Source organism: Lissotriton helveticus, chromosome 1_1 (assembly GCF_964261635.1).
Source record: "Lissotriton helveticus chromosome 1_1, aLisHel1.1, whole genome shotgun sequence".
Classification (NCBI taxonomy): domain Eukaryota; kingdom Metazoa; phylum Chordata; class Amphibia; order Caudata; family Salamandridae; genus Lissotriton; species Lissotriton helveticus.
Genome location: NC_136057.1, coordinates 64919693 through 64938612, shown reverse-complemented (window position 1 = coordinate 64938612; position 18920 = coordinate 64919693). Strand labels below are relative to the sequence as shown.

The 18920-nt window shown below is 46.9% G+C and overlaps 2 protein-coding genes across 2 annotated transcripts in view; one reads left to right on the top strand and one right to left on the bottom strand.

Moving 5' to 3' along the window:
• LOC144826520 (uncharacterized) overlaps positions 1–16802 on the bottom strand; it is a 55110-nt gene extending 38308 nt beyond the window's left edge. Inside the window, exon 1 of the mRNA XM_078684982.1 lies at positions 16595–16802. The gene's annotated coding sequence lies outside the window, so the exon portion shown is untranslated. The remainder of the gene's footprint in view (positions 1–16594) is intronic.
• Positions 16803–16946: 144 nt separating this feature from the next.
• LOC144826579 (uncharacterized) overlaps positions 16947–18920 on the top strand; it is a 125432-nt gene continuing 123458 nt past the window's right edge. The window contains exon 1 of the mRNA XM_078685109.1: positions 16947–17021. The gene's annotated coding sequence lies outside the window, so the exon portion shown is untranslated. The remainder of the gene's footprint in view (positions 17022–18920) is intronic.

The window sequence follows — 18920 nt, the reverse complement described above, 5'->3', positions numbered from 1 at the left end:
GAGCGCAGCAGCAGCTCAGGCAGTTTTAGTCTCCAACAAAATGACCCAGATGCAATACTCATTCCTGTAAATATAAGGAAAACAATTACTATAAAACTTATAGAAAATGGAGTATCATCGAGAGGTGGTAAAGTAATATTTGTTATAGAGGCACATGAATATTGGCAGACAGAGGTATTCTATTCATGGATTCTGTTTCCTGCAGCAAACGCAGTAACACATGAGTTCCACTACTATAAAGTAGAGGAACCTCCAGAGAAATACGTTCCTTTCAAGGCCATTGAAATTCTACTAACTTACCAAGAGCATCAGCTCTGGTTTAATGGCGCCCTACAACATCAAAACCACATTACCAGGCTCGGTCCACTAGGTAGACCAGGAGCTACATGGCCGGTACTAGCCAGCTATACACCGCATCCTGACATTGAAAGAATGACCGGTGCAGAACTGTTAGCTCAGCTAAAACAGCTAATTAAAATACATAGACAGTCTGCCCCGTCTTAACCTGGGTCCTGTGTTTCTCTCATATGTTAAGCTGCTATACACCGACATCACGGCGGCCGTGCGGGTCTCCGGGGCGGTTTCCGGGAGGTTTCCGATCGGTCGTGGGACCCGCCAGGGCTGCCCGCTGTCCCCGTACTTATTTGCGCTAGCAATGGAACCCCTGGCCTCTTGGGTGCGAATTGATGCGCAGCTACGGGGCTTCAGGTGGGATGGGGGACTCACCGACAGGATCGCACTTTATGCGGACGACGTCCTCTTTGTTAGGGGATTGAGAGCAGCTACGAGGGCTAGACATTGACATGTGTTTGACTAGTCACCCCGTGTCTCTTTTCATCCACTCCCTCAGGGGCCAACACATCCTGCACTTTGGAGACGATCCCTTCTGCACGTAAAGGGACGCTCTACCATGAGGCTGACGCTTGGCTTACTGCCGTGACCACGCCCCCCCCCCCATTTCTCCTGTTCCGTGTTGGTGTTCGCCATTGATCCTAGCGAGACACTTGTTTGCTGATTTTCTCCCCTTCATTTTTTCCCGCTCTCCGAAGATTGCATTCGGGGAGATTGCCGAGATAGCTACATCGGCGCGGAATTCTCCGCCTACCAACTTCAGTTCTCCGGTTAACTTGGAAACCGGGTCCTTGTTCCCATTTCGCACCGCTGGTGCTTTACGCGGCTGAAAAGCCGAAGTTTGTGTTTCTTATCTTTCGACCCCCGTTACCTCCGCACCGGTTGGTGCACATTTTTGGCTTGCAAGCCGTGTTTTTCTTTGCCCAAGCTTACGGAACGCTGTGCCTGGTGATAGCCCTAATACTTGGCTCTGCGATTCCTCATTGCTCGTTTATTTTTCTTTTTTCCCTATATGAGAGTGTGTTGCTCCGCCTAGTTCAAGGTATTGGGCCGGGCCTTGCCTCTCTTGTGCGAGTAGATGCTCCGCTCTTCGGCGCCCCAGAAGAGCCGGCCATTACTCTGCAATTCCTTAAGTTACACTCCTTGAGCTACTTCTTTGGCACTTTTACTTTTGGTCTGCAGGGTTGTATGTTGTGTGAGTGCGATATAGAGTAGCCTTTCCCCCATCCCTCAGTACTTCTCTCTCCTTGAGTTCCATATGCTAACCCCGCTACTCTTCAAGGACATTACGAGACTCACTTGGGGTAAGTGGAATACCATGCTATGTTAATCACATGTCAATGTATTACCAGGATGGTTTATAATGCAGTATAGTGGTATATTCTTATTGTTTCCTTTCTCAGCACTGTACGACCGTCGTGAGACCAGACAGACCTGGTATCCCCCTGCACTAACCCACCCCACGTATGGGGAGAGTGGTGGACACTCCTTGGAATTTTCCCCCATACTTTTAGAGAACAGCCTATAGGATTGTATGTTCTTCATCATTCCTGTAGTTGTTTTTTAGAGGTTAAGGGGATTTCTCTTCACTCCTGTGGATTGCTGGCATCTGGTTCTCGAGTCCTGACACTCTTCTTCCTTTTACACTAAAGGACAGTATTGGACTGGAAAATCATCTTATTGGGGGTATTTTGAGGTATGAACCATTGCATACCCCTGGTAAGACGTGGACTGCTCGACCCATGCTACCACTGAGAGGACTGCTCGACCTGTGCTACCACTGAGAGGACTGCTCGACCTGTGCTACCACAGAGAGGACTGCTCGACCTGTGCTAGAGTCATTTGCTGAAGGGGTACATGGCCCAGTTGCTCAAGATCCATAGTAGGTCAGGCCGACAGACATCAAGAGTAAAAGGCCTCAGCCCCCACCATTGGGCACTGTTGCTTCTGCTTGTCCTATGGCCCTCTGAAAATGGTTCTGACATTACCACTATTCCGCTCCCAGAGGCAGAACGTTAAGGAAAATGAAGTCAGGTGAAAAAGAATTTCTGGTACCAAATATGAGAGTTTCGAACTCCCACTTCACTCTAAATGGGGTAGGGTTTGCGGTGGCTCGTGCTTTGAGTGGGTGCAACTGTGTAGTGTCTGAGGTTGATCTTAGTATGTCGGTCTGGGGGAGTAGCTGGATAGAGCCAAGAGTAAGGATTAGAGGGTATGGTCTGTTAAAGTGTTAGTAAATAGAGTCTGGGATAGGTGTTAGGGAGGGTCCGGGGATGTTAGTAGGTAGGGTCTAAGGTGGTTGCTGGCAGGCATGGTCCAAGGGGGGTACTAATGGGTAGGGTCTCGGTGAAGGTAGGGTCTGGGCAGGGGTGCCTCTGTGCCAGGTCGTGTTTTGGGATTGTGTGGTGGTTAGGCTCTGGGGGTGCTAGTGAATAGATGTGCTGGTAGGGTCTGTGGTTGGTAAGGTCCAAGGAGGATAGGGTATGTAATGTTAATGACACTTAAAGTGCTCTCTGCTACCCACATGGATCTTCAGGACTTGAGCAGGAGACTGTTAGAGCCTGCACATATTAAAATAGATTTGTTTAAAGCGATGTCTTGACCCTGAGCTGGTCAGGATTCTGTCTTAGGAGAGGAGGTGGTACATTGCACTGTTTGACTGAGAGAACCGTAAATGAGTGTCCCCAAACTTGTTCGCAATTATAGAGTTAAATAATGAGCCGAGCAGTGGATACAGAGCGCAGCATCCTGTTGGGTAGATGTTTAGGACATTTGTGGCTGGACGCAGTCCACGCAGGCGACCCTCATGAGGGGGCGCCCACCTTAGTGCCACCTGAGGGCACACGATACAGCCTAGTGCTGAGGGACCCCCTCTGGGTCCGCGCCCTGCGTCATTTCCGGGCACGGGTGGGCGGGAAATAGGTAGAAGTACCTCGCCTGCCCACGTGGCATCCTTTTTTGCCCGCTACCCTTCACGCCGTTTGGCCGTGCCATTGGTGGTCCTGGAGCTCTTCGATGCGGTGAGTCCTCATCAATTTACCATGGACCTCCCCCTATTTAACGCGGTCATATCAAGGGTGAGATTGTGGGTTCGGATCCCGACCTGGTGGTATATAGAGCAATAATTTAATGTTACCAGTCCGGTGCGATTGCTCATGTCTTGCTACGGGTGATTTTGGGTGTGCAGTTTCAGTGTTGAGTCACTGTGACCTAGTGGTTAAGGTCTCTGACTCTTACTCTAGAAGTTAAGCGGTCAAATCCTGGTTTCAAGGGTGTGGTCCTATAGCCCCTGTTGCGGGTCGGAGGGCTTCGCCATCCGCTTTGTCAATGCTCCTTGCCGCACTCTGGTGGTTTAGGCAGCTTTGGTGTATCAGGAGGGAGTCCGGGGCCCGTTGGGGCAATCTTTTTTGGTATCCTTGCAGCTCCCCCCACCCTCTTGGTTTGAGGCTGAAGGCTCCGGTCTCTAGGCCCGTGAGGCGTGAATCGGGTTATGGTGGCAGTGAAGGCTGAGGCAGGGTCTTGACGGGGCGGTGTGTTGTGTTCTCCTGTGGGCCTGCTCATGATCCTCGGCTAGCGCTGATGCACTGCGGGGAGAGACAGGTTGAAGCCTTCCCCTCCCCCGGATGTGTCAGTAATTGAGTCGTGTGTTCACTGCCTCGGAACCCAGCGTTTCGGCGAACTGGACTGGTAACGGATGTCATGTCACCTACATTTTGAAAACAACGGAGCGTTGTGGGGTGTCAAGCGATTGGCGGGCGGGACGCTGTGCATTGGCAGGATGGGCCACCCCGGCCAGGAGGTATATCTGGAGGCCTGTTGGAAACGCGCCTTAGACGGGGGCTACCATGCTGGTGGGCTGTCTGGGGAAGTTTGTGCCCGACGCTGTGTGTATTAGCAGCTCACTTTCCGCATGGGAGTTATGGCTCCGAGGCGGTGTTGTTGGGCAGTGGTCGGGTGGTGGCGTGTTAATGGAGCGCAGTGTTTTCGGTGGCGTGCATGCTTGCTCAGCACCGGCGGAAGCAGATGTGCTCAGTGCGAGTTAGCCTGGGTTTTCCACGGATGGCTCCAGCTGACTGGATTCACAGGAGGGTTCAAGTGTCAGGGAAATATGGTTTTACCTCTTTCCATAGGTATATAGCAGAGGACTGGCAGGCATGATGGGCACTCTGTAAGGGTACCCTTTAAGTGGTTAATGAAACTTGTGAGGTAGAGGGTGTGGCACAATGGCCAGAAGTGCCAATTTTGGAGTTGGGAGTCCGGTTCAATCCTCAGTGCCGGCTCAACATCCGTGAGGGTGAGAAGCGCAGCCTATCTCCCTCTGCCTATTTACAGCACCTATATATTGCAGGAGTGACGGATTAGGCGAGCTGCAAAAATCCGGGTATTAGAGGTAACAGATTCCTCATGTAAGCCAATGAACAGTTAGTGACCGGCACACTTGCTTATTTGGTATCACATTTATATGCAGCCCACTGCAGCCTCAGCAAGGTTTTATCAAATGGTGCAGGGGACTGTTTCTCTCTTTCACGGTTGTTGGTGGAAGGGCCAGGATACATGGATATCCACCATTACAATATGGCTTGCTGGATTGGTTAGCAGTCTGGGCGTCTTTGTTCACTAAATTGGTTTCGCCCATAGTTTGGGAAGCGCTTCCAGCTTAGGCGCTGTGACTCCGGAAGTGACTTTCGATTGGCTTGTAGTGCTGGCAGTGTGGTGTTGGTATATTAGTCTGGTCGTATGTGCTCCCCTTTACCCATTAACCCCTTCCCTGCTGAGGATGGCCCCCGGCCGTCATGCATCACGGTGCTCGTGAGCGGTTGATGGCTGGGGGCCGTCATAAACCCGCCCACTCTTTAAAAGTGCCGCACAGCGGCAAAATCGGCGCAGCATGCAAGGGGTTAAGTGCCTCGTTCTGACGGTCAGCACTATGCACCTGCCACATAATCTTTCATATCCAGCTTAAATGAAGTCATAGATGTTATAGCTCAATTAGATCAACAGTTACTAAAACGCAACAACATGGGTTCACATGCAGTGGAAGGTCCTTTGCAAAACTCACTGGTAATCTTTTGTTCCCTTATCCAGTATTTATTTAGTTGTTAAACAGGTACTAAGGTGGGGATATCTTTGGTAGTATTTCCATGCCTGAAAGTATGAAGTGACGGAGTAATAGTGTCCCATGATGTGTAACATTATGCAGCTTAAAAGGCTTTCATGCGCAGAGTTTAGGCAGCACCTATTACAATAAAAACGATCCGCTCCAGAGGCACGCGATGACCAGGGGAAAGAAAGAGGGTAGATTGCAAGAAGGCTTAAACCGAGGATATTTAGGAGCTAATGTCCAGGGAAATAATCCCCTTTTGCTTAAATCTACAATGTGAGAAAGTCACCCCTGGACTTTCAAAAAGTGTTGCAATGAACTACTAATGGTAAACTACAGCATCAAGTTTACCTGTGCTAAATTTGACCAGGTGGTTTCCGGTGCTCGACAACGTCACTTAATTGTCAACGCCGGCGATGGTGACAGTTCACCACAAGTTGGCGCTGTCTCTCTATTTTAGAGATGACCACAACAACAGGCAATTATTAATTCAATTAACATTAAAATTACTATGGCCTGCCGCCCAAGCCATTCTTATGGCAGTGGAGGCCTGGAATAGTCTGAATTGTCAAACTTGCACAAGTGTTATGGTTAGTGGCTGTGATTTTACTAGGATTGGCAGCAGGGCAGGAGCAATGTGGGGTGCAAACTGAAGTGGCCTCCTGACGTGAGCCTGGCTATAATTTTCTACAAATTAAGCACTTAGCGTTTGAAATCTGTAAGGTCATTGGGCACAGCTGGGCCGCTGTTAGGTCAACAATATTTGGGCGTGTCCTTTCCTGCTCAGGTCTCAAAAGAGGTGGGTAGTCACATGGGCAGAGCTCCTTGCTGTAATCAGCGCACAAGTCTAATGCGTGTTTAATGAAGGCACGGCATAGCACAAGACCGGCAAAATTAGTTACATCCGCCAGTTACCTTCAATATACCTGCACGCCCATTTCTCACACTTCCGGGACTTCCCCAAGGTCCTGCACCACAAGATGAGTGCTACCCTTTCTTACGGTTGGTTGGACCCTTAGTGCCACATGAGGACACACGATACAGCCTAGAGCTGAGGGACCCCCACTCGGTCTGCGCACCCAGCTTCATTTCCAGGCACAGGTGGGAGGGGAGATAGGTTTAAGTACCTCTCCCGCCTACCTGGCGTCTTCTTTTGGCCGATACCCTTCACGCCGTTTCTCTCCCTACCGCTTACCTGGCATACATTCAGGGGGTGGGAGAGGCGTTTAACTTGTTATTTTGTGTTGCAGGCGGAATACAGGGCGATCCAAAGGCTGAAAGGTACACAGGGGTACCCTCTTCAGGAGCACAAGGGTGCAAATGCTAAATATCCCCAGGAAGTCCTTGTGGTGGACCCTGGAGGAGCGATGGCCCCCTGCTAGTCCTATGGGTGGTTGTAAACCTGAGCAACAAGGGTTGCCTGGAAAGCTCCGTCCCCTCAGGGGGAATGAGTGGAGGGGTGGACGGGCAGTCCACCGGTGGGAGGGTGTCCCCCTCCCACAAAATTGGTAAGCACTGATTGGCTAGGGCCACGATGCAATTTGGTTCATCAGGTGGGCAGGCGGCAAAGGGGCTGCCTGCCCTTGGATCGCCCGTAAGCTAACCCACATGTTGGCATATTTGGTATGCACATAAACCTGCAGCAATTTTTTACACGAAAAAAGATGTCTTGTCTGTTTATTTCATCAGGAGTTTTCTGTATGTGTGATAGGGAATGTGTTGCCAATATCGGCACTATGATTTGGGGGCAGCTCGGCCCCATGTAATAAAAGGTCCAGAGGGAGAGGCAAAGAGCTTTAAAGAAGACTTTCCCTCAAGAGAAAACCTGTGCCGTTGATGGCAGAAATACCCTTCAGTGTGGACCCGAAGTATTGAGATAAAGCCAAGTTCTGAATCAGCGGTACCTACGCATTAAATCCTTGGCAACCGAGGTACTCTAGTCTCATCATTAATGGGGCTTGGAAGATACGTTATTGAGAGCCAAAAGGCAGCAAAAAGGATATTTGGTCTGCAAATTGAAGATGAGGGAATTCTCCGAATAGACGGCAAGACTGTTCACCCAGCTTGTTGTGCCACCAGCTCTGTGACCAGACTTCTAAGTTCTTTCAGACTTCAGAAGAGGAGGCCTTCTACCTGGTGAGTTTTTCATTTAAGGCATTATGATCATCCGAGACGTTTCCAGATTACAGGTATAAAACCAAGCAATGAAGTGAACAGAAATCCAACAATATCAGAAATAACACCAGCAAGGGGATTTCCCAAATGAGCATTTAGTTTGGTTGACAGATTTTTTAAATACCTATAAGGAAAAGCAAACCACTTTTTGCCAATATATTTTGTTGGGTGATTTTAATGTGCATTTATGTAGTCAGAACTGCCAAATAAATTATAAAGATGGACCAGATTTCACATCCCCGCAGCACTTCGAGCATAATCACAAGGGGGAAGCACTGGAGAAACTCTTGTCTAAAATGATTTGTTTGAAGCAGGGTTTTTTTTATAAAAGTACCCGTGTTGCTACGTTTATAGGTAGGGATTGTGAAACAATAATTGACTACATATTTCTCTCGTCAGGACTTTTAAAATATGTAATTTTTTATAATGCTATACCTTCTTCTTTTAGTGACCACAATCCTGTGGTGATTGAGTTAGTAAATGATTTTTCTCTATTAAATAAAACTGTTCCGCCACAGGCTGTAGTTGAGGTTAAACCAAAGATCAGGAGAGGAGGGTAAATTGGAGTAAGGTTGTGCCAGGGGATTTCTTCAAAACCATTACAGTTAAGGCTGCCCAGGAACTAAACATCTGTGGAGATCCTCTTTCTAACGGGGGGGATGTATTAAGCTCATATGAAGTCATCTGCTCTCAAGTGGCAAAAGAACTTACGTCCAATTGCCGAGCAGCTAAAAATAAACCGGTAATGGGCTGGTTTGACCACAAATGTACTAAAGCCCAAAACCGTCTTAAAAAGGCTCTTCACGATCAACACAGGAATAAAGTTCTGGTTGCCCAGCTTAGGAGAGAGTACTCAAGAGTAGTTCAGGCACGGAAATACAAAATTAAACACGATGCATGGGCTGAGCTTATGGATAAAGCAACCCTCAAAGATAGTGCCAAGTTTTGGTCTATCATTAATACCCCCTTGTTTTCCTGTAATCAAAATACTGTCTTAGAACTAAATATTGCAGAGGAGGACTGGTTGAGCCACTTTGAAAAAATCTATGGAAGTCATCTAGAGCTGGGAACTTTTGTGGCCCCAGCCTCTGAACCTCCAGTTATACCAGTAAGGTTTAACATAGCTGAAGTTGTCAAAGCAATTGAGGGCACAGCAGGGCGAAAAGCACCAGGCCCGGATGGGGTACCCTCAGACATGTACAAGGCAAACCCTACATACTGGGCAAATATTTTGACCAATGTCTTCAATACCTCGGCCAGTGTAGGATTCCCTAAGTCATGGTCTCATTCGATAATAATTCCAGTGTTTAAGAAGGGGAGACCCTAGATGCTATAGGCCTATATATTTGCTAGACTCCTCCATTAAAATCTTGGGGAAGGTCATTCTAGCAAAGATAACAGGTTGGGCTTCGGAGAATAATATATTGTCTGACGCCTAGTATGGCTTTAGAGCTGGGAGGAGCACGGCGGACCAATGTCTGAACTTACACCTAATTATAGCTAAATACACAAAGGCGGCAAAGGGCTCTATTTTCCTGGGCTTCATGGACCTGTCCACGGCCTTTGATCTGGTCAATAGATCAAGGCTGTGGACAATGCTCCTGGAGATGGGCCTTGATCGGCCCCTTGTGTTTTTTTTTGGCTGAGCTGCATAAAGACCTAAATGCCTCAATTAGGATGACGAACGAGGGGAAATGTACGTCAAGTTTTAAGTCCGGTAGAGGGGTGCGTCAGGGATGTATCCTGGCCCCCATGTTGTTTACGCTATATGTGAACTCGTTGGAGGCAAATTTGTTAACAGCCACCCTTGACATCCCGCGCATGAGAGGAACACCGATCCCGGTGCTCCTCTATGCCGACGATGCTGTCTTATTAGCAAGGACTCCGCTGGGCCTGCAAAGATTGTTGGACTCTTTTGGGGTTTTTATGAAAAGCCTGGATCTGGTGGTAAATAATGGCAAATCGCATATCATGTCGTTAGGTGTCTCAAAAAACAATGTCAAGGCCTTTTACTGTGGTAGTGAAGAAATCACCAGAGTGAAAGTATTTACCTATTTGGGAGTAGTTTTTGATGATAGGCGAACATGATCCCGACAGCTTTCAATAAAGGTAAACGCAGTGAGTAGTTCTTCTGCTGCAGTGTTAGGATTCGCTAAAAGATTGGGGGGGAAACCCTATGAGGCGATCCTGGCAATTTATAAAGCCAAGACCATCTCAATTGCAAGGTATGGGGCAGCAATATGGGGGTTTACTAAACCCGACCCCATTCAAACAGAAGAAAACAAATTCTTACGGTCCCTTCTAGGCCTTCCACAATCCACAGCTACCCACTCTGTCCATCTCGAGTTGGGGATAGGATATATATCAGATATAATTAAAATAGCCCCTATCCTGTTATGGATCCAAATTTGGTTGAATTCGAATCTTTCCCTAAACCACTAGATCCTAAAGGACTGTATTAATTTAGATAACATGAAGGAAATCCAGTGGTTGCCCTATATAAAAACATCAGCGGTGAATATGGGGCGCCCTGAGATTTTTTCCAATCCAGAATCTTTATGTAAGGCTGATTTAGCGTGGGTAAAAACAAATTTTACTAAGCTAAGCGAGGTAGAGCGCGAAGCAGTAGAATTATGTAAACCATCGGTCAGGGGCCATCTCCTGGTTATTTTGTCATTAGCGATGCCACCTTATTGGTCCATTGTGACTAACTCTTTTCATAGATGACTATTGACAAAATTTCGGTTTAACCAAATACATATGGTATTTGCAGGGCTGGAGTAGGCTCGAGGACGCTGTTCCGTGCAAAGTGATGATTTCTCTCCCCAAGACACCTTGCATTTTATGTTTTTTTGTCCTTTGTACCATGAGGCTAGGAAAAGGTTTATTTTCCCATTATTGAAAAAAATGAATTTTATTCAGTGTAAACCTGCTTTATTGTTTTTACAACTGTTGGAATCACCAAAAACCATGTTTAGTGTTGCCAGCTTCCTTGCTGCGTCTGTTAGAAGCAGGAGGGTTAGACAGGATGCTGTACAGGGAAGTTAATCCTTTTAATATAAGTCTAGGTATATTGATTATTAGCTTTTAAAAATGGAAATGTTTGTTAACGACTTTTTAATGTCCTTGGTACTGTGTTTTTAAATTGTATAACATATTTTTAAAAAATATTTTTAATGTTTGTATATGTATAGCATACTTTTATGATTTTAATTAATCGAATAAAGTGGTTTAAAAAAAAAAAAGACACCCTTTTGAGCAATGAGAAGCTGCAAAGGGATCTTGAAAATGCTGCAAAACTCTTGAAATTGGTTTCTAAGAATGACTGTTGCATAATTTCAAGATGTGACCTCACGGCACTATGAGTACATAAGTTAGACCCTCACAGTGCCAAATAGGGCTCAGTTCTGTTTTCTCTGGTTACACACACCCACACACTCAATCCGCAGTAATTGCCTTAAGCAACTGAGTTCTCATAAGGGAAACATATAAGAAAAAAATAATGGATTTTCCCATCAATTTAGCCTGATAACAGGGCGGGAGACAAGGCTCTCAGGGTCTTTAATCACTGCTGCTGCTAGTAAGTAATTCGCCAACCTAATCGACCTGTCTGGTAACGACGATGGTATGGTTGTCAGCCACAGCGGCTGGGTCACCTCAATGCCCTTGAAAGGCTGTTCCATTCACCTGGGTTGGACACAGGGCACTGCAGCCCTGCCCCTAATGTCACTACACGTGTAAGGGCAAGAGAAGGGTTCAAGTGTTTGCAGACCCCATGCCAGGTGAAATGTCCTAGTGGGAAGACTGCTGAGGCTAGTGTTGCCACCTGGCCAGTTTTCTACCAGCACCAATGGTACCGCCTGGTACTAAAATAAGAAACATCACCGAAAGTTGGTATTTTTACCCATTATCTGTACATACTTCAAACAGCAAATAGAAATAGAAAGCACTTTTAACTGTCCTCTGGTGCTTAGATAACAATATTCTGATTAACAAGCATTTACAATGCAACAGGTCTCGCATTTACACGAGTTTGAGCTATTGGCATTTTAAATGACAATGCCTTTTATTTATGTTTTGGTAAATAAAACGCATTGTCATTTACAATGCCAATAGCTTAAACTCGCAGTAAATGCAAGAACGATTGCATTGCAAATGCTTGTTCAATATGGCGTCCCAGTTCTTGCCAGCTCTCTTAACCAATGCTCATTTGTACTAACAGCTTCCGTACAATTGGAGAAAAAGCTCTCACTGCTGCGTTCTTACAAGTGTACGTAAAATGTGCTGAACATTACTTTTTCCCGCTGAGAAAAAAAAGATGGCTATTGACTGGAAAGTATGTCTGTCAAACATTTTCAGAACGTTCACATTGTGTACTGTAAGCTGTCAGTCCAATTTAACTAGAGATTAATAAAGTTTAAATATTTTAATTAAACAGTGTAAGTTAAAAGATGCCCCATCTCCCGGTCTAAGATGGAGGCAAACCGTGACTGTACATATTGCAGAAGAAACCATTCTCGTTCATTAAAGGAAGGAGACCACTCAAGGTTTAAACAAGATTTACTCTTCTTGTTGGTGTTTAATAACCTTCTCCCCAAAATCACTTCTACTGTGTGCCTACTTAATGGTACAGTATTTTCAGTGGTTTCAGATTACAGTGGAGGCGTGAAAGCAACGTCCAGATGTGCACTGAGCAAAGTCCTTTGCAAAATCTCCCCTGGATTTGAAGCAGAGGATTCAGAACGAGCTTCCCAAGGGAGAATTGAGGACCAAACAAGGGCGGACCCAATGATTTTCCATGTTATTCAAGGGTATAAAACAATAAACAGAGGCCCAATGTTTTGTATAGTGTGCTCCCACAAGCCAAAAGGTCCCATGCCTTTCTATGGAATGTCTTGTTCCAGCTTGGATTTCAGCCATTTTTAGGTCGAGCGTCAGCGAAAGACCTATTGTGAGCCGTATTTGGGAATGTGGACACGAGAGGGTGCACGAGCGCAGAGCGCAGATTTCACCTCGTGGGCGCGCACAGCGCCGTGCCCCTCTCGTGCCTCATTCCCATGCGCAAACACACTCCACACTCACGCATGCGCAAATACACAGCCACACGCATACACAGGCACACACACACTGCATACACACACGCAGACCCACGCGCACACACACAGACACACGCGCACACACACACAGACACACGCACAGACACATTCAAACACACACAGACACACGCGCGTACACCCCCCCCTCCCACTCACCGGGCTCTTTCGGCGTGTTCCGTGTCTCCTCTGCAGCGCTGGTCGGGCACTCACCGGGCTGTTGCTGGGGATCGGGCTCCTCTCTGCGGCAGTCTCGTCTCGTCGCGGCACCAGGGGGCAGGACTTCACTTCCGGGGCTCCCCGCAACACTCTGACTGTTTTGCTGTTGGCAGCCCCGGGACTCTCCTCAACTCATGGGAGCCCCGGGCTGCGGAGAGGCAATCAGTCGGCCGGCTTCACTTCTTCCTAGGCGGCGGCAGGCGGGACTTCCTGCCGGATTGCAGGCCCCGCCCCCGTCTCGGCCAAAAGTGCCTGACTTCCGGTTTTCACGGAGCAGGGCTGCGGCGGTGATTTCTTTCGGGGGCAACAGGGGTAGGCACCCTCGAATTAAAATATAATTATATATGCGAGGTGGGCACTCGCAAGGGACCTAAAAACCGGTCCCGTAAATAATTAGATAAAGTGCACTCGAGGCACTCGGGGCAAATGCCGGGTGGGCACCGGCTTGGTAACAAAGCGCTCTCAAGCGTACAAGCATTTGCAATGCAATAGGTCTCGCATTTATGCGAGTTTTAGCCATTTGCATTGTAAATGACAATGCCTTTTATTTATGTTTTAAAAACAAAAATAAAAGGCGTTGTTATTTGCAATGTCAATAGCTCAAACTTGCGCAAATGCGAGACCTATTGCATTGCAAATGCTTGTTTAATCTTACAGAGGCTACTTTTCGCCATTTGCACAACAAGAGGCTTTTAGACATTACATAGCCTCATTTGCACCTACCCCTTAGCACCGCACTGCCTCGATCTCATCCTTAGACACTAAGTCCCCACAACAACCAAAGCCTCTGTCTCTCTTATAAGAATAGAGAACCCTGGAAATTACACGTCAGTCTCACGTGCGCCCAATATCCAGGCCCCTACGCCCTACTGGCTAGTACTGGTCCCCTTACAAATTCCAGAGTCCCAAATTATCAGTCAGAACTGGGATGCCTGGATATACTGCAACCTCAATCTCATGTATATGATTCAAAATTCCTGGACATTCCGCTGCATAATTGGATTCAGGACATTCCACCGGCTTAATCTCAACTGCTAGGAATCGACCCCCCCCCGTGCCCCCTCTGTACGTTCCTGGCCCTAAATCCAACCTGTAAGAATTTGGGTACAGCCTGTGATGTTTACCTGTGGATAATCCCCTCTTAACACTTTAGAAAGGCCAATTCGTAGGCTTTTGGACGTCAAGGCTGGTTTGATAAGCACACAAGTTACAGGAATAATCACCCCTGGTGGCCTTACGCATGAAAGGGAAGACCAGTCGTCTGGGGCTTTGTTCTTCTTGGTGTTACATAATCAGAGCGTGCCATGTTGAATCCTGATGATGACACAACTAAGGAGACTTGGATGAGGTATTATTCCCTGGCTGAGGATAATAATCAATAGTTTTGATCTGTACAGTAGTGCAGCTGCCAGTGCGTCCCCCAAGCCTGCAAAGCTAAGGTCTGATTCAGACATGAGTGATTGTATAGGGCCTTCCGAAAAAAATGCCTTTACCATTTCGTTTTGGAGGATTACATTTTACTACCCTTATCTCTACCAAGGCCCAGTACTGTAGCAACACCATTACCTAATTTTCTGGGTGCAAGCCTGTGACAAAATGTTGAGAGAAAGTTCTCTCATCTTAGAGGAAATGCCCATGCAACTCGAATCAGACTCGACCTTCAGTAGCAAAGCCTCACTCCCACCCCCCACCTTCTCTTCGATGACAGAATAGAAATAAATGTGACCCCTTTAAAAGTGCTGTTATAAATGTCTCATTTACATGACAATGAGACTATTTCTCATTTACATATTTCTTGAAATCATCCTCATTGAACTGAGATTTCTGACAATTTTGCCTGAACCGGTTTCCCAAAGTAACTTCCCAGGCTTGGATTACTGGCAATGCCTGGAGACTTTCTGAACACCAGTACTGCCAAGTATCACGCTTCAGGCGTGATACTAACGCATTTTTGGGCAGTGGTCCGCATCACCGCAATAAAATTCCAGGTCACGCATTGTAGCGCCTCCTTGATACCGCCGCCGGTGTAGAGGAAGAGACGAGCAGGACCGAAAATGCCGCCTTTGCCAAATAATCCTGATGAGCACGCAGCGGCGGACCGCATGCTGCTATCAAGAGTGTCTTGCAATAGTCTAGTGAGCTAGGCAGGTCAGGAGTGTCGCGCCGACCCGGTGGCCTATTATCGCATTGGCTGAACCGATAACCAGTCATTATAGCACAGCTGCTGCAGACCGGCCAGGGGCATGGCATTCACGTGACGTGGTCATGTGATTGCAACAGTGTATCCATAATCGCGTGTGTGGCAGTTATGTTTTTTTTTAGTTTGCCGCCGCTGCCCGCCACGCTGCAATAATTGGTGCATCCTTCATAATTGGCGCCAGGGTTCACTGGACAGTTAGATGGGTCCGTGCTGAGTCTTGTTAGCTGATGATGTTATGCGCAAGCCATCGTGACCTGCGCCGTGACAGCTCGCACCTCCGCAGGCTTGCCTCGGCCTCCTGAGGCTCACCATGTGCCCCAACTGCGTTGGCGGCAGCTGACTCAGTTGTGAGCCTGCTGCCGTCCTGTAGCAGAGATGCCTGCTGCTCGCCACTTTCGGCCCGTACTGTCAGTAAAATCATGATCCCCTGGACCGGAGCCTGCTAGCAGGCAGGCCCACTGCCTGCAGCTGTGAGAGCATGTCCCAGCCCGGGGAGGTACCTAGTGCCATGGCGCCGTCTTTGCTCGTCTCCTGCCTCGAATTGAAGTAAGTGAAACCTCTGAACTACTCGTAAAACTATCAGTGTTCTTAAATAAAACGGATGTCTCTTTACTCATTTGATTAGGCCAGATTTATAACGGAGCAGTCGGAGTCAAGAAAGCAATTGGGTAAAGCTTATTTTACGTTAGTCAGAGGAACAGAAGAAATTAAAGAACACCTGCTAAAAATGTTGGTAGTGGAGTCTGCAGTGCACCGTGGCTACATTCCATACCCCAGCGAACATTGATGTGTGATTTCAAGTGAAGTGAGGAGACCAATGAAAACAGTGCTTATCCGCCTCCCTCTCTTTTTATCTCCCCTACAGCAGTTATGCTATTCTCTACATGAGGTGAGGTGAGCAAGCAAACTGCGCCGTTTTTTGAAAAACATAATCTAACCCCATTACAATAACTGACCGCTAAAATTTACAGAAGCATTCTTTTGTTTGTAGTGACACGGCGCACACTGCAAATCACTGGTGCAGACCTGAGTCCTCGTTTTGCTTAACAATATGAACTAAGGTGCTTCAGTTTCTGGTGCTTTCCAGCAGTTTTAACATCTTCTTAGAATGTCTTGTTGCTCAAATGGGTTTAACTGCTCATATTTATATGTTTTCCTCGTTTTCATTGCTTGATTTTGGTTGCGACAAAGTGTCACTCATAGTTGTTGAAATGTCACACATAATTATACTGCATTTATGAAAATGTCACACACAGCAATCTGAAACCTTGGCAGCTATGGAACACCTGTGTAAAGCAAATATCAAAATCCACAGGAGGATTTGTTTTCAAAAGTATAGTTGTTTTGCATAAATAAAAAATATGAAGGAAATAAGCCGTAATGGCTCCACCTGCTTCTCTGGAGGCATGGGAGGACCATACCACACCCATAACTGTGCAAACACTTCATACATACCTAGGAAATAGCAGATACAAAGGCTGCGTTAGAGGCCAACACCAGAGTCCCTGAAACCCGAGCAGACCAGGCCCTCCAGGGATGGCGACGGTTAACCACCGAAGCAAGTGCTGGTCCAAATCCGGGTTGTAATGTATTCAAATTGGCAACTGGCGCTGGAATTCCTTTGTTCGCCTCGATTATTGTCAATTAAATTCAGTACCCTAAACATGGCGCACACTCCACTGAGAACAGCAGTGGACAGCGAGGCATGGCACGCAAATATAACCCGAAACAGAGGCCTGGCACGCAAAACGGATTTCCGGGCGGGAGAAAGGAGAGGCGTGAAACGCACGAACTGAACTGCCTGGAAGGGACGGAGAAGCAAACAACAGAGCGGGCTGCGGAGTCTGAACACAGGGAGGAAAGAGGAGAGCTGGAGCCGGAGGTGAGATATGAATAGATCATGTAAAGGAGAGAAAGGTCAAGATTAGCCGAGGTGTGGGCGACTGGTGAAACAAGGGTGGGGCTGCTGGGAGGGGAGGTTGAAGTGCATGCATGCCAATGGACGCCTCAAATTGCATTTTCTACAATGGAAGTCAATGGGGAATTTTTATTCTCCCGATTTTTTATTTTCAATCTCCCACGTCCCTGTCCTAAAATGTTGGCCTGTTTGGAAGTGTGTGACGAGAAAAGTAGGGATGGAGGAGAGAATGGAGCCTGAAGGGGTTTGGGACACAGGCATAAATCCAATATTCATTCATTCATTCAAATGCACAGTGAGAGAGGTGGTGCTTTTCAGCACAAAGTGTCCGATAAAGACACGCACGTGTGCGCGCCCGAGCCAATACTCAATTACTCCACAAAGTATTTATTTTATTTTATGCGTTTTTATACAGCGCGAACTTTACCCGAAGGTGTCAGAACGCTTCACAATCGGAGCAGAACTGATACATGAGGAGAAGATTACAAGTGAACAAATTACAAAAGCAAACGTTAAGTTACATGAGGCAAAGGTGACAATTGTGAGCAACAAAATACAAGAGGAGCAAATGGTACGTTACAAGAGGAAAAAAAGTGACATGTGTATGTTTCAAAAGCGTACAAAGTACAAGTAGAGGTATAATACTGCAATAAATGGCAGATACTCAAAACCCAAGAACAAACGTTATGGTACGTTACATGAGGCAATGGTGGCACTTTTGCAAGTATCAAAAGCAAACAAAATAAAATACAAGAGGTAGCAACGATACATTGCACGAGGAAAAGTGACATGGGCATGTTACAAAAGAGTAGACAATACAAGTATAAGTATAATACTGCAATAAATGGCAGGCAGTCAAACCACAAGAACACACTGGGAAGACACTTCTATAGTCCTGTAGAACAGACTTTCCTATAATGGAAGGTCTTCCTTCAGATAATAGAGAGGGCGTGAATTAGCTTTGGAAGTGTCTTTGAAGGAGGAGAGCTTTGGAGGTCAGATTTGAAGGCCTGGGAAGAGGTGGTAGTCCGGAGCTGAGGCGGAAGTGAGTTACAGATTCTCACCGCGTTGCCTGAAAAGGATTGGGCCATCGACCTTTCTTCTTGAAAGTGGGAGGTTCAAGTAGTAGATTTTCCGCATTACGAGATGGTCTAGAGCCTCCAGAGAGTTTCAGTTTATTCACCAGGTAGCGAGGAGAGGAGGAGTGCAAGGCTTTGTGGGTGATACAGGCAGTCTTGTAGATAGATCTTGCCTCGATGGAAAGCCAACGGAGGGTGGATAAAATGGGTGTGATGTGGTCGCTTCTTTTGGCCCCATATATGAAACCACCTGCTGAATGGAGAACACATTTAAGGGGGGGACAGGTGGGATTTGAGGAGGCCAGTAAGAAGAGAGTTGCAGTAGTCCAGTCTGGAGAGGACCAGCGATTGGACCAGGGTTTTAAGATCATGCTCCGGGAAGAAGCGACATATCCCCCAAAGAAGGCATAGTTGGTATCAAGCAGACTTTGCAATGGAATTTATGTGGGAGAGTATATTGAGTTTTGTGTCGAGTATAACACCAAGGGATTTTGCGCTGTTGACAATGATGGGTTTATTGTTAAGTAGATTCATCTGACTCATCCATGATTGAACCGGGGAAGGAGAAAGTGAAAAAGTGAGGAGGGGAGGAGGTGGAATTCAGTTTTAGAGGGATTCAGAATCAGTTGATGAGTTAACATCCAGTTTTGAATGGAGTCGAGAGTAGAGCTTAGGATGGAGAGGTCGTGAATGGAGGCAACCTTGAGGTACATTTGAGTGTCTTCCGCATAGAGATGATAGTGGATCCTGGATTTGCTTAGGAGATTTTCCCAATGGTCCTAAA